This window comes from Taudactylus pleione, unplaced genomic scaffold, assembly GCF_031769625.1.
Source record: "Taudactylus pleione unplaced genomic scaffold, aTauple2 ptg000253l, whole genome shotgun sequence".
Taxonomy (NCBI): Eukaryota; Metazoa; Chordata; class Amphibia; order Anura; family Myobatrachidae; genus Taudactylus; species Taudactylus pleione.
The window spans coordinates 553,471-567,364 of NW_028284655.1; the positions used below are offsets into that span (position 1 = coordinate 553,471).

Below are 13,894 nucleotides of genomic sequence, written 5' to 3' on the forward strand. Positions count from 1 at the left end.
AGTTTCCATCTCAAAAATATTAGACCCTTTCTCACCAAGGATGCTACTAAAACCCTCATACACTTACTGGTCATCTCCAGATTTGACTACAGTAACCTCCTCCTATCTGGGTTCCCCAACTCCCATCTCTCTCCTCTCCAGTCTGTCTTCAATGCTGCTGCTCAACTCATCTTCCTCTCCAAACGCTCTACATCTGCCTCCCTTCTCCTACAAGCCCTCCACTGGCTCCCCTTCCCTTTTAGAACCCAATTCAAGGTTCTCACACTCACTTACAAAGCCCTCACCCAATCTTCTCCCATTTACATCACTGATTTCATCTCCCTTCACTCTCCTGTCTGCCCTTTTCGCTCAACAAATGCATGCCGCCTCTCATGCCAACTGATTACTTCCTCCCACTCCCGCCTCCAAGATTTTGCCTGTGCTGCTCCTGACCTTTGGAACGCTCTTCCTCTCTCCATCAGTCTCTCCACCTCTTTAAAATCCTTCAAACGGGCTCTCAAGACCCACTACTTCATCAAAGCCTTCCAGCTCCCATTCTAACTTGCTGCAACATGCTCCTACCTCCGTTTACCCCATCTGTGTCACACCTGTTTGCCCCTCCCCTTTAGAATGTAAGCTCTTACGAGCAGGGCCCTCTCCCCTCTTGTGCTTCTCCTTACTTTACTTTCATTTACTTCTTACCCCCCACCAGGGCACCTAACACTTGGTTGCTTACGCTCTTGTTGCATATCTAGGTGTTATGATCACTAATGTAGACATGTATATTATCCATGTCCTTGTCCTATATTGTTTTGTACTGGTTGTCGCTTGTCAAATTATTTGTTTATGTACTTTGTAAGGCGCTGCGTAACACTTGTGGCGCCATATAAAGGATAATGATGATAATAATAACACAGTATAAACAGAGAGGGGGGGTAGAGGGGGGAAGGGACAGGGAGGGAAAGCGGGGGAAGGGAGAGAGACAGAGAGGGAGGGGGAAGAGAGGGGGCAGGGAATAGAGAGAGGGATGGAGGAGAGAGACAGAGGGAGTAAGGGGAGGGAGAGAGGGAGGAAAGGACAGGGGGGAGAGAGACGGGCGGGAGACAGAGGAAGAGAGAGGGAGGAGGGTACTGGGGGGAGAGCGAGAGAAGGCGAAGGAGAGAAGGAAGGAGGGGGAGATAAGGGAAAGAGAGCGTGCATACATACCTGTTGCAGCTGCAGGAGCTATCAGCTTTCTGATGGGATGGTCACTTCACGGCATTAGGCCCCGCCCCCTACACATGCAAATCACAAAGTTATGTCAACAAGGGGGAGGGGCTTCTATAGGCAGCCACTAGCGGTCCATCAGTCAGTGCCCCTGAGAGTGTGCCGTGTGCCAGCCAGGGTGAATCGTCAGCTTCTGGTCAATATCTGCGGCAGTGTGGGGGCCTCCAAGGTCTGCTCCTCCTATAATCCAGCCCTGCTAGGACGCAGTGTATGCGATCAGAGGCTGAGATACTCATTAGTTGCTCTCCTATGTGCAGCATCACACCAGTAACTTATTTCACTTTTAGGGGATTGGTTCTAATTGATGTTTGGCCCGTATTCAATTTGAGGAGAAAAGTCCAGACTTTTCGCCTGCTGGACTCTTCGCCTCCTTCGCCTGTTTTCCAGGCGGAAATGTATCACGCGCGTGCCTGCTATTCCCCGTTTTCAATTCCAAAGTAGGCGAAATCGGGAACAGGCTAAACTTTGATCGGCGAGAAAATACGGGAAATAATTGTAGGACCCCCCCTAAAGATATCCAGACCTGGGGGATCACTATGGGTACCCCCGTTTTTGCCTGCAAAAGAAAGTCAGGTTTTTAAATAGCCGCGGCAGGTGTTTTTTTCCCGACTTTGAAGAAGTGATGCAGAAGAGCACTTAGCTTTTTTTTTTTCGTTTTTAAAAGTGGTCCCATCAAATTTGGGGTACCTGAAAATGGGTACTAGCATATTTTTAAGTCCCTAAAGGTCATTTTTTAAATTCTGCAAAAAAGCACCTGCCGCTAATAGCCTATTCTATTTCGCTATTTTTAAACACTGTTCCCCTATTTTTTTTTATTTTTTTTTGCTCACCAAATTTTTTAAATAATTTTTTTGGGGTGTCCTGTTTTTCAATTTTTTTGCACATTTCGTTTTAAGGGGCCATTCCCAAGGGTGCAGGCAATTTTTTTTTAAGCCTGCACCCCTAGACCCCAATTCTGCACTTTATTTCACCTGCTAAAGGCAAGTGAAAAATGATCCCCGTTTTTTTAAATTTACTTTTTGCACCATCTACGAAAAAAACGGGAATTTTCGGGAAATGTGCCAGGGACCCCCCTAAAGATGTCCAGACATGGGGGATCACTATGGGTACCCCCATTTTTGCCTGCTGAAGGAAGACGGAGTTTGTAATAACCGCGGCAGGTGCATATTTGTGGCAATGAAGAAGTGGTGAAGAATAGCACATAGGAATATTTATTTTCCCCCCCCAAAAAATCTATCAAATTTGGGGTACACGAAAATATGTACGGAATATGTGCGCGCTATATAAATAACTGGTAATAAATAATAATAAAATAAATAAATCATAACATTTAACAATAGGATCCGTGATAAATTCACTGACCTACTGTATGCATTAACAGAGTCTCTTCACCTGTTAACAGACAATTTATTGGGGGAATTCTTTTCAGCCTTCAGGGGTAATCTTATAGCCCCGGGGGAGCTCTTAAAACCCACAACTTCATTAAAGCCTTCCAGCTGTCATCCTAACTTGCTGCTACACCTTCCTTCCTCCCCGCCTAGCCCATCTGTGTCACTCCTGTTTGTCTGCCCCTCCCTTTTAGAATGTAAGCTCTTTCGAGCAGGGCCCTCTACCCTCTTGTGCTTCTCCCTACTGTATTTTCATTTATCTCTTACTCCCCACTAGGGCAACTAACACTTGGCTGCTCATGTGGGTAGGTCGCTAATATAGCAATGTTTATTATCCTTGTACGTGTATCGAATTGTATTGTATTGTAAGTCACTGGTTACTGCTGCGGAACACTTGTGACGCCATATAAATAAATGATAATAATAATAATAATAATAATAATAATAATAATAATAAATTAGCCTGCGGTAAATAACCGCGGCTAACTGATTTCCTCCCTAAGTTAAAAGCAGCATTCCCACCTCTTTGTCATTTTCACTAACCAGAGGACTCTTCCATTTCAGTTATTGATCACCCAAAAATCTTGGCAACTTACTACTTTATGTGACCAGAAAATGAGGATTGTGACCAGAGGGACCATTGAGAAGCAGCAATCTCCATTATTATAGCAGCTTCACCCAGGCCTCTAGGTCTTAAGCTGGTGCTGTGAGACGGACGATAGCAGCATGTAACATCTCCCAGGACAACAGGTAAGCTCCGTACACATGGAGCGACTTAACGATCAGACAACAATCAGATGATCCTTGTCCAATCGTCCTGCATGTGCTGGATTGAACAGCAACCCCCCAACTTGATAGCGGGTCCCTATAGTAAACAGGCTAACAAGATCGATATTGACCATGTTGGCCTGCATGCACGGGTGATGGTCGATATCTATATCGACCATTTGTGCCCGCGCATCGTTTGGACGTTTGAGGGGGCCAGAAACAGGATATGAACGATAACGATATCGTTCCTATCGTCCTGTTTAATCGTACCGTGTGTACGCAGCATAAGAGGTATTATGGTTATGTTGTTTTTTTACTTCCAAAGAGACTGTGCTAATTAGTTTGATATGCTACTTTCCTTAAAAAAAAAAAAAAAAAAGACGCCTGATGCTAGCAGAGTCGCATGGGACCGGGAGGCTCACCCACACTAGACATATCGCACTGCATGGCGTTTGAGGCTAGGTGAGCAATGACACATCTGTATTCACTAGAGTGGTGCCAGATCTAAGGTTTTGCAAGTGTGCAGTATTTTTGCACAGCCGTCATTACTGTGCTGTACATAACATAGCACTGTCAACTGCACGAAATGCGCACAAATATTTTCATAAAAGTAGCATAATATTAGGGAGAAAGTAGCCCCTTTCACATCGCAAAAATAACCCCGGGATATTATCAGGTCGACCCGAGTCAAGGTGCAGTGTGAATGCACCACCAAAAAAATTCCTGGGTCGAGCGACCTGGCATTATCAACCTGCAATAGAGCATGGTTGAACACGGGAACAAGCCGGTTTGAAGTGCAGTGTGAACGGGTCCTACCCGATTATCCAACCAGGGACTCAGCAAACACCACTGATTGGATGTTCCTGGGTCTCACTTGATGATGTCAGCAGCCAGACACACAGGCAGCACTCTGCAGACAACAGCAGAGACAGCATTCCGGCAGTCTGAAAGGGGTTAATACTACTACTGTCATTACAGTGATGGCTATTTGGAGTGATGAAGAAGTGAACTGTACACTATGCTGCCAGAAGCTGTGTCATGTTCTCACTGGCTGAATCAAATAGCAGTAAAGCACAAACACTCCTGAACTCAGGGCTACACAGTGGTACTCCATCAGCCATGATTCCTGCAATGCTGTGAGCAGTCCCCACCCCTCCCTTTTGTTCATTTTTTGTGATTTTATCTTTGTGAGCCTGAAAAAGTAAAATTTAATTTTATCCATAGGGTTTTACAGGGCTAACCGGAGTTCAGTGTGAACGGGGCCAACCCAAGAATAACCCAGGTCAAAGGTGCATTGTGAAAGGGGTCTGACCCGGGTCGCAGCTAGGTTGAACCAGTGTTCCAAGTCCTGGGTCAGTGTGTCTGTCGGTTTGTCCTTTAGACACGACCAGAGTTTTGGACCTAGCTCCACCAAAAATCGTTTTTGCCTAGTTTTGAATTCATCCAAAAAAAAAATAAAGAGGTAAAAAAAAAAAAAAAAAACAGAGAGCCCATTTAGGTTATGCCACACAGTAGTACCTCTTATACACATTATGCCACGCAGTAATGCCCCTTACACTACACAGTAATGCCCTTTACACATTACTCCCTTTACAGATTATGCCATAGTCATAATGCCCCATATAACACATTATTCCATACAATAGTGGTGCCCCTTGCACATTATGGGCTGTATTCAGAGGCGGCCGTACGGTCTACGACCGCCTCGATGTTTGTCTAGTGCGCATGCGCACGAGGGAGCCGGCTCCCTCGTGCGCATGCGTGAGACCCGCTACGACCGACAGCGATGGTCGTAGCGGGTCTCTCTCCAAAGGGGGCAAGCTGTCGATGTTGATTGACAGCTCGCCCCGTTTGGAAGGCGGGCCGGGGGGTGGCAGCCCAAACGGAGGCATTCCCATGGGAACGCCTACCGTTTGGGGGAGGCCCCACTGACATCACTAGTTATGTCAGTGGAGAGCTTCCGGCTCTGACAGAGCCAGAAGCTCTCCGGGGTTTACGACAAGTGAGACCCTACCCGAGCGGTCGTTAGAGCTGTGGGTGTCAACCCACAGCCTAACGACCGCAACAGAGACGGGCGGTCAGGATGCAAGTGGCCGCCCAGTTCCTGAGCGCCGCTTGCATCCTCCGACCGCCTCTGAATGAGGCCCTATGTCCCCCCTCCAAGCAACTCAATTCCCCGTGTCCCTCCAGCAGCCTCTCGCTTCCCGTGTGCCAGCAGGTGTGGATTTGGGGTCGGACCACCAGCTAAATACAGCTGGTGCACCGGCAGGCAGAAATGGACAGACAGTGCCGGCACAATTTGAATCTGGCGCCGGCTGTGAGCCAATTGGAGCTCGCAAACCGGCAGCCAATCAGGAGCCGCCACTGCTGATTGGCTGCCAGTTTGCAAGCTGATTGCTTCGCAACCCGCCACTGTCTCTCCATGACTGCCTGCCACCGCGCCAGCTGTAATCAGTTGGCAGGCTGGCACCAAATCAATATCGCTGACACCAGGACCCTCTTCAATGGCCGTGACTGGGTGCAGGGGAAGCGGTGGACTACAAAGGCAGCTCGGGTACCATAGCAGCCGCATACCTTGCACCCACGGTAGTTATGCCACGGTTTGCAGGCATGTTAGCAAACAGTGGGGTCCTTTTCAGGATCATTGAAATGGGGTTATAGGCGAAGACAATGTAAACACATAAAAGCTGCATATGTACTTCAGGGTCCAGTCTTCAACCTGGGCAGCGCTGGGTATCCCAGCTAGTTTCATATAAATGAATAAGCATGTTTTTGGTTTTTTTTAACATGTGGGGCGGGTCGTGACAATACCCATCCCTGAGACCTATTATGAGACATAATATAAACATATAATGATATAACATATTTACCTACCCCTCTCCACCCTAACAACAGGGAGATAGTCCCAATACATATTATGATGGAAAAGAGGATAGGAGGAGGGGAAAGGGATTATTGTAGTCAAACAGTAAACCACTTATTGTAAACAAAACAATACACAGAAGTTGTAAATAAACAACAGACCTTTACACCAGTAAGTTCTTATGAAACGACATAACATGAAACGACTGCAAAAGAAATCCAAATCTGTATCTATGAAAGAAAAGAGTTCTGACGTTGGGAAAAAAGAAAAATGGAAGGGATTTCAGAAAAGGCAGCAAAAATCGGCTTCATCCCACTCGAGACCACTCCGATTGGATAGGGAGAGCTTGTGAAGGTGTAGGGATCGAGACCGGAATCTCCCATTCTGCTAGTAATTTAACGCCAGCTTCCGGGGAAGAGATTACAAATGTCGAGCCTTCTTTTCGTACTAGGAGCTTCACCGGGAACCCCCATCTATACTGGATGTCGTTATCCCGAAGCGCCTTCGTAAGAGGTTGGAATGTCCTCCGTGTATTTATAGTATGAATCGAGAAATCAGGAAACAACTGTAGGTTATTAAGGACTTCCACATCTGTCGAATCACGTGCCGCCCTGAGTATCTCTTCTTTGATGTGAAAGAAGTGAAGTCGCAGGAGAACGTCTCTGGGAGAACCTGCTGGAGCTGAGCGGGGCTTAGGTAGGCGATGAATGCGGTCGATCAATAAGTCCCGAACTTCTACAGATGGCAATAGCTTCTGAAAGATATTTAAAGCAAAGGACTGGAGTTCTGAATTTGATACCGATTCCGGGACGCCTCTAATTTTAACGTTGTTCCTCCGGGATCTATCTTCTAAATCTGCCAGTTTGTTTTTGACCGCCGTCAACTCCGTAAGGACCGAATTGTGAGAGGTTAGAAGGTCATTATGCGAGGAGACTAGTTCTTGCATCTTAGTCTCCAAGTTATTCGTGCGGTCTCCAATACCTGTCACTTCAGTAGTGAGTTGCTTAATAGACACTTGAAAGTCAGAGGTAAGGTCCGTGCGGAATGCCTGAAGCATTTGGTGAAGAGTGCGGACAGTAAGCGGAGCATCAGCAGAAATATCAAGGTTGACGTCAGGGACAGGAGAAGGAACAGCCTTAGTTGTCAGCGGAGATTTCCCAGTAGAGGAAGAATCGGTGGTTCTCTGTGCTACAAATTTAATAGGAGGCGCGAGAGTAGACAACTTGCCTCTTTTGTTGGGCATACTGGCGTCTTCGTATAGCAAATATGAGAAGATAGATGGTTACTGTTACTAACAGTGTAGTATTAGGTAAATATGGGCTGTGGAGGTCTCATAGGGATGAGAAAGTAAATCACTGAAAAAACATGACAGCAATGTATGCTATTATCCTGGTATGAGGAAGATATAATATGAGATATGGTAAGAACTTACCCTTGTTATCTCTATTTCTACGAAGTCCATAGGGTTCCACAGGATACCTTGGGGTATAGGTGTGACGTCAGTCGCAGGGCACCAAAGAGTTAAGCTTTCAGCCTCCCAGGATGCACTAGGTCCCCCTCCTATACCCCGCCCCCAGGCCAAGGCACCTCAGTTAGTTACCAAGCCATAGGCCGGAGGAGGAGAAGGAAGAGAGAGAACAAAGATCTGGACACATACAAGAATCACATTCTCACCAGAGGGAGACGGAAAACCGGTGACCAGAGCAAAGCCCATCTGCAGCACAGGTGCGACAGGGCGGGAGTCCTGTGGAACCCTATGGACTTCGTAGAAATAGAGATAACAAGGGTAAGTTCTTACCATATCTCATATTTTCTACTTCAGGGTCCATAGGGTATCCACAGGATACCTTGGGGATGTCCCAAAGCAGTATCCTTTAAGGGTGGGGACGCTCCTGTGCAGAAAGGAGAATCCGCCGCCCGAAGGAAGCATCCTGAGAGGCGAAGGTGTCAAACCTGTAATACCTCACGAAGGTATGGACAGAAGACCACGTAGCAGCCTTGCAGATCTGAACTGCCGAGGCACCACGTCAAGCTGCCCACGAAGGACCCACAGACCTAGTGGAATGAGCCTTCAGAGAAGGAGGGACCGGTAGGCCTTCATGAAGATAAGCTTCAGAAATAGCCATACGGATCCAGGCTGCCAAAGTTTGCTTTGAAGCAGGCCAACCCTTTTTACAGAAGCCATAGAGGACAACAAAGCGTCCGACTTCCTAAACAAAGAAGTGCGGTCCACATAAGTCCTTAAGGCCCGCACAACATCCAAAGAGGCCTCACCCACGGAAAGACCCGGTGAGTTAAAGGCCGGAACAACTATTTCCTCGTTAACCTGAAACTGGGAAACAACTTTGGGGCGAAACTCGGGCCGAGTGCGGAGCACTGCCCTGTTCCCATGAAAAAAACCAAGAAAGGGGGTCTACAAGAAAGAGCCCCTAACTCAGAAACACGTCTGGCTGAAGCAACGGCCAGAAGGAAAACAGTCTTAGCTGTTAGCCATTTAATATCCACTGAGCCCAGTGGTTCAAACGGCGGTCCTTGGAGAGTCCTCAGGACCACAGCCAAATCCCAAGGCGCCACAGGTGGAACAAAGGGCGGCTGAATACGGAGAACACCTTGCATAAAGGTGCGCACATCCGGGATTGTAGCAATCCTACGGTGAAACCAGACAGATAGGGCCGAAACCTGTACCTTCAAAGAAGCAAGGCGAAGCCCATGATCTAGTCCCGCTTGCAGGAAGGCGAGAATCCGAGACAGACGAAACTCCCGCGGTGCATAACCTCTCGGTCGACACCACTGGAAGAACGTATGCCACACGCGATGGTATATCCTCGCGGAAGACGGTTTCCGAGCTCGTAACATGGTACACAGCATAGAGCTGGCAAACCCCCAGGACCTCAGCATGGCCGTCTCAACAGCCACGCCGCCAAAGACAGCCGAGTCAGGTCCGGGTGAAGACAAGGACCCTGAGACAGAAGGTCCGGTCGTAGCGGCAACCGCAGAGGACTGTCCACGGACAGACCCTGAAGGTCTGAGAACCAGTGCCGTCTGGGCCACGCGGGAGCTATCAACAGGAGCGTCCCTCCTTCCTGTTTGAATTTCCGGATTACCCGTGGAAGAAGGGAGACCGGAGGGAACAGGTATGCGAACCTGAACGTCCACCGGACGGACAGAGCATCCACCAGAGACGCCCCTTCGTCTCTTGTGCGAGACCCGTACACCGGCAACTTGTTGTTGTGCCGGGACGCCATGAGGTCGATTTCTGGAAGACCCCACCTGTCCACCAGTAGTTGAAAAACGTCCGGGTGCAGGGACCATTCCCCTGGATGAACGTCCTGGCGACTTAGAAAGTCCGCCTCCCAATTTAGCACTCCCGGGATGAAGACCGCTGATATGGCCGGAAGATTGCGCTCCGCCCAAACCAGGATCCGAGAGACCTCTACGAGAGCCGCCCGACTGCGAGTTCCTCCTTGCCTGTTTATGTAGGCCACGGTGGTAGCATTGTCCGACTGGACCTGCACCGGGTGACCCTGGAGAAACCGCTGTGCCTGCAGGAGAGCATTGAAGACCGCACGGAGTTCCAAGATATTTATTGGAAGCTCCGCTTCTGTCGGTGTCCACCTGCCCTGGAACAAGTGTGGACCCGAAACTGCTCCCCAGCCTCGAAGACTGGCATCCGTTGTCAACAGGACCCAATTTGGAACCCAAAACGGACGTCCCTTGTTGAGGTGGGTCATCTTTAACCACCACGCAAGGGACAGGCGAACCTCCGGGGTGAGCACAATCGTCTGGAACTTCAGAGACTGAGGCAGCCCGTTCCACTTGGACAGGATCAGGTGCTGCAGAGGTCTAGAGTGAAACTGGGCGTATTCCACCATGTCGAACACCGACACCATGGAGCCCAGTAACCTCATCGCCGAGTGTAAGGACACCCGGCGGCTGTGCAGACAACTGCGCACCCTTGACTGTAAAGCAGAGATCTTGTCCTCCGTCACGAAGATCCTTTGCTGTCCCGAGTCCAATAAGGCTCCAAGATGCAGAATCCTCCGAGACGGGATTAGAGTGGACTTCTGCCAGTTAATTAGCCAGCCGTGCCGTTGCAGCAGTGCAATGGTCAGGTCCAAGTGGTGTAACAGGAGCTCTGGAGATCCTGCCACCAATAACAGGTCGTCCAAGTACGGCAACATGCGGACTCCTTGCAGCCGCAGAGAAGCCGCCATGACCGCCATAGCGTCCTGTATGTCCAATGACACCATGTAGTCCCCAGGTTCCAGCGCCAGAATGATGGACCGTAGGGTCTCCATCCGAAACTTCGGGACCCGCAAAGACTTGTTGAGTGCTTTGAGGTTGAGAATCGGACGATATGACCCATTGGGTTTCTGTACCAAAAATAGATTTGAATAGAAACCCTGGCCCCTCTGGGAGAATGGAACAGGCACTATAACTCCAGCCTGGAGCATAGTGTGCAATACCTTCCGCAGCTCCGTAGCCTTGTTCCGGTCTGATGGTAGACCCGTGGTGAAGAATCGAGCCGGGGGTCTGTGCCGGAAGGAGAGGGCGTACCCGTGAGAGACCACCTCCAGAACCCAAGTGTCTGTCGTAGTGAACGACCAACACCGGGAGAACTGCAGCAGGCGGCCTCCCACCCTGGGATCCCCCAAGGGGAGACCCGGACCGTCAGGCCGCAGGCTTGTCATCTAGCTTGGGGGCCGGACGTCTGGTACTCCATGCCTGTTTCCGGGGCTTGCCCGATTTCTTAGGGCCAGCCTGTCGAGGAAACGACTGTGGTTTGGGCCTGCCCTGGGCCCTAGATGACCGAAAGGACGATGGTCCAGAACCAGAAGGAGCAGCGGCCGACGGGAGACAAGCAGATTTGGCTGCCGCCAGCGTGGCCACAATCTTATCCAGATCCGGACCGAAGAGAACTTCTCCGGTAAACGGCAACGCTTCCAGACCTTTCTTGGATCTGCGTCCGCCTTCCAGGATCGCAGCCACAAGGTGCGACGAGCAGCTACCGCTGCTGAAGAAATTCTAGACACCAGAGTACTAATGTCTAGAGCCGCCTCGTTGATGTAGGTGGCCGAATCACGGAGATTGCCAATCAACTCCGCTTGTTCGGCCGGACAGTCGGATTCAAAAGAAGCCTCTAATGAATCCGCCCAGCGCTCCATCGCTCTGGCAACCCAGCAAATGGCCATAGCCGGCCGTGCTGCCCCCCCTGCAAGGGAATAAGCGGACTTCAGGCAGATTTCTACCTTGCGGTCCGTAGCATCCTTAAGGGAGGACATGGATGGCATCGGCAATGTGGCACTACGGACAAGACGGGTCACGTGAGAATCCACCTGTGGAGGGGATTCACACTTAGCAAAATAATTATCCGCGAACGGATAAGCCACCGCCAGGCGTCTCTGCGGCTGGTATCTTTTGCCAGGTTGTTTCCACGCCTCCTCTAAATGGTCCACCAACTGACCCGAAAGAGGAAAGACTGTGGCATCGCCCTTCACATCTTTGAAAAAGGCATACTTAGATTTAGCCGCTGGGGGAACTTCGTCCTCAATCACCAAGGCTGTGCGGACCGCCCGAATAAGTCCAGGAATATATACTTTGGACTTAGCATCAGCGTCCTTAGTATGGAAAGGTTCCTGATCGTAAGGATCCAGAATCTCCCCATCATCAGACGTCCCTTCGTCATCCTCATAAGGAGCGGACAGAGACGCCACCGGCCTTTTATGAGGCCGCATCACAGACTCCCCTTGCAATACATCCGACAAGTGCTGTAAAGAACTCGTCAGGGAGTTAACCCACGCTGGCTCCTGAGAACCCGGGAGCGGGGAAATAGGGAGACTGTGGGGTACCACCAATTGTCGTGGGAACCCCTGCATGGGTGACGACACCACAGACTGCTGGGACAAACCCATCGGAGTAAACGCGGGCTGCGGAGCTAACTGGCCCACTAAAGCTGTTAACGCCTGAGCGAAACAAGCCCAGGGCGGCTCCTGTACCGGTGCTGTAACCGTAATAGGCCGCGCCATGGACAACACTGCCGGCAAAGGCCCTCCGCGCTACCCTCCCCCTCCGCTAACGGTACTTTGCACGTGGTACACTGTAGCCGGAGGGGAAAATCACTTTCAGACATGATGGCACCACGTATGTGACCTCTCTCACCAATTAAGTATTAAATAGGCGAGAGACCACCCTGCAGCACCGCACCGCAAGGGCTTTAGCAGAAAAACAGGGACAGTAATAAAGCTGACAGTTTAGAGAAGAAAAGTTACAGGCAGCGCTAGCACAGTCACATACAATGCAGAGAAATAACAATTCCTGCACTAACAGCGCTGATCACTCAACTACACAGACACAGGGCCTGGTAGGACACAGCGCTGCATACACAGACCTGACCACAGCGGAGGAGAGGTATGCGGGGGGACCCAGACCACGATGCTTCCTTCCAGACTTCCAGCAGCGTTCACCATGCGTTGCAGAGAAGATGGCCGCCGAGGAGCAGAGAGAAGCTGGCCTGGGGGAGGAGCGCTGCCACAGGACCAGTCAGCACAGTGCAGAGAGGGCTGTGTGCAGCGGGGGAGGCGCCGGCTGTGAGACAGGGAAGGCGCGCTCCCCTGGCATGCATTTAACCCCTGGGACGCCGCAGCGCTACCGCTCTGCTGCGGTCCGCTGTCCCAGGGGGTAGTGGAAGCGCAGGTTGGTCACCTGGCTCCACGCTGCAGCCAGTCCCCAGGGAGCCCCCTGCCTGGGGACTTAGGACCATGTGATCAGCGGGGACCCACCGCGGGACCCCGCTGCTTACCTCTGTCCCCCTTGAATCCGGCCATGGTCCGGAACATCTGGGGTCACCGCTAGCTGTGACCCCAGATGCCCACCAGCATCCCCGGATCAGTACCGGCGTTCTGGTACCGGCGGGGTGTAGGGAAGACAGCATGGACGTCAGGACTGACTGTCCATGCTGTTCATCCAGATGTGCAGCCACAGCTGCATGAAGAATAAGCTTCAGGGGCTCTTCTAGCCCCCACTCCAACAGGTGCACCCGACTCCGGCCGGGCACCAAACTAAACTGAGGTGCCTTGGCCTGGGGGCGGGGTATAGGAGGGGGACCTAGTGCATCCTGGGAGGCTGAAAGCTTAACTCTTTGGTGCCCTGCGACTGACGTCACACCTATACCCCAAGGTATCCTGTGGATACCCTATGGACCCTGAAGTAGAAAGAGGAATGCAATGTTCATCCAATAGGGGGATTGTAGTATTGGAATGGATAGGGCATACAGAAAGTTGATAAGTGCAGAACCAGCAAGAAGCAAGTATGTTATGGGCATGTAGCCCTGATCCAAAATGGCGCCCTCGGCCTCCTCAGAGGCGTCTAATGGAGTCTGGTTATCAGCAGCCCTGGGAGAGGAGAGAACCGGCACAGCTGAGGAAAGCAAGGGCCAGGGGACGCACTCACCGCGACCAGGAGCGCCGGGCAGCGCCCGTTACAGCAGCGCCACGCGGGACCCCGCCGGAGCTCCAGGCAACGATCCGCGGCACCCGGATGGTAAGTAGATCCACTCAGAGGAATAAGGTCGGCCGGCGGGGGACAGCTGCTAGTAGAAGGCGACCCGGCATCCACGGCAGCCGCAGGGCAG

General features: G+C 50.9%; 1 protein-coding gene across 12 annotated transcripts in view; it reads right to left on the reverse strand.

Moving 5' to 3' along the window:
* LOC148515086 (serine/threonine-protein kinase N1-like) overlaps positions 1-13,894 on the reverse strand; it is a 106,764-nt gene that overhangs the window by 70,444 nt on the left and 22,426 nt on the right. Inside the window, exon 1 of one of the 12 annotated variants that reach the window (XM_088480310.1) lies at positions 1,186-1,332. The exons of the other annotated variants lie outside the window; for them this stretch is intronic. The gene's annotated coding sequence lies outside the window, so the exon portion shown is untranslated. Of the gene's footprint in view, positions 1-1,185; positions 1,333-13,894 lie in introns of those variants that run through there. 12 annotated transcript variants of the gene reach the window in all.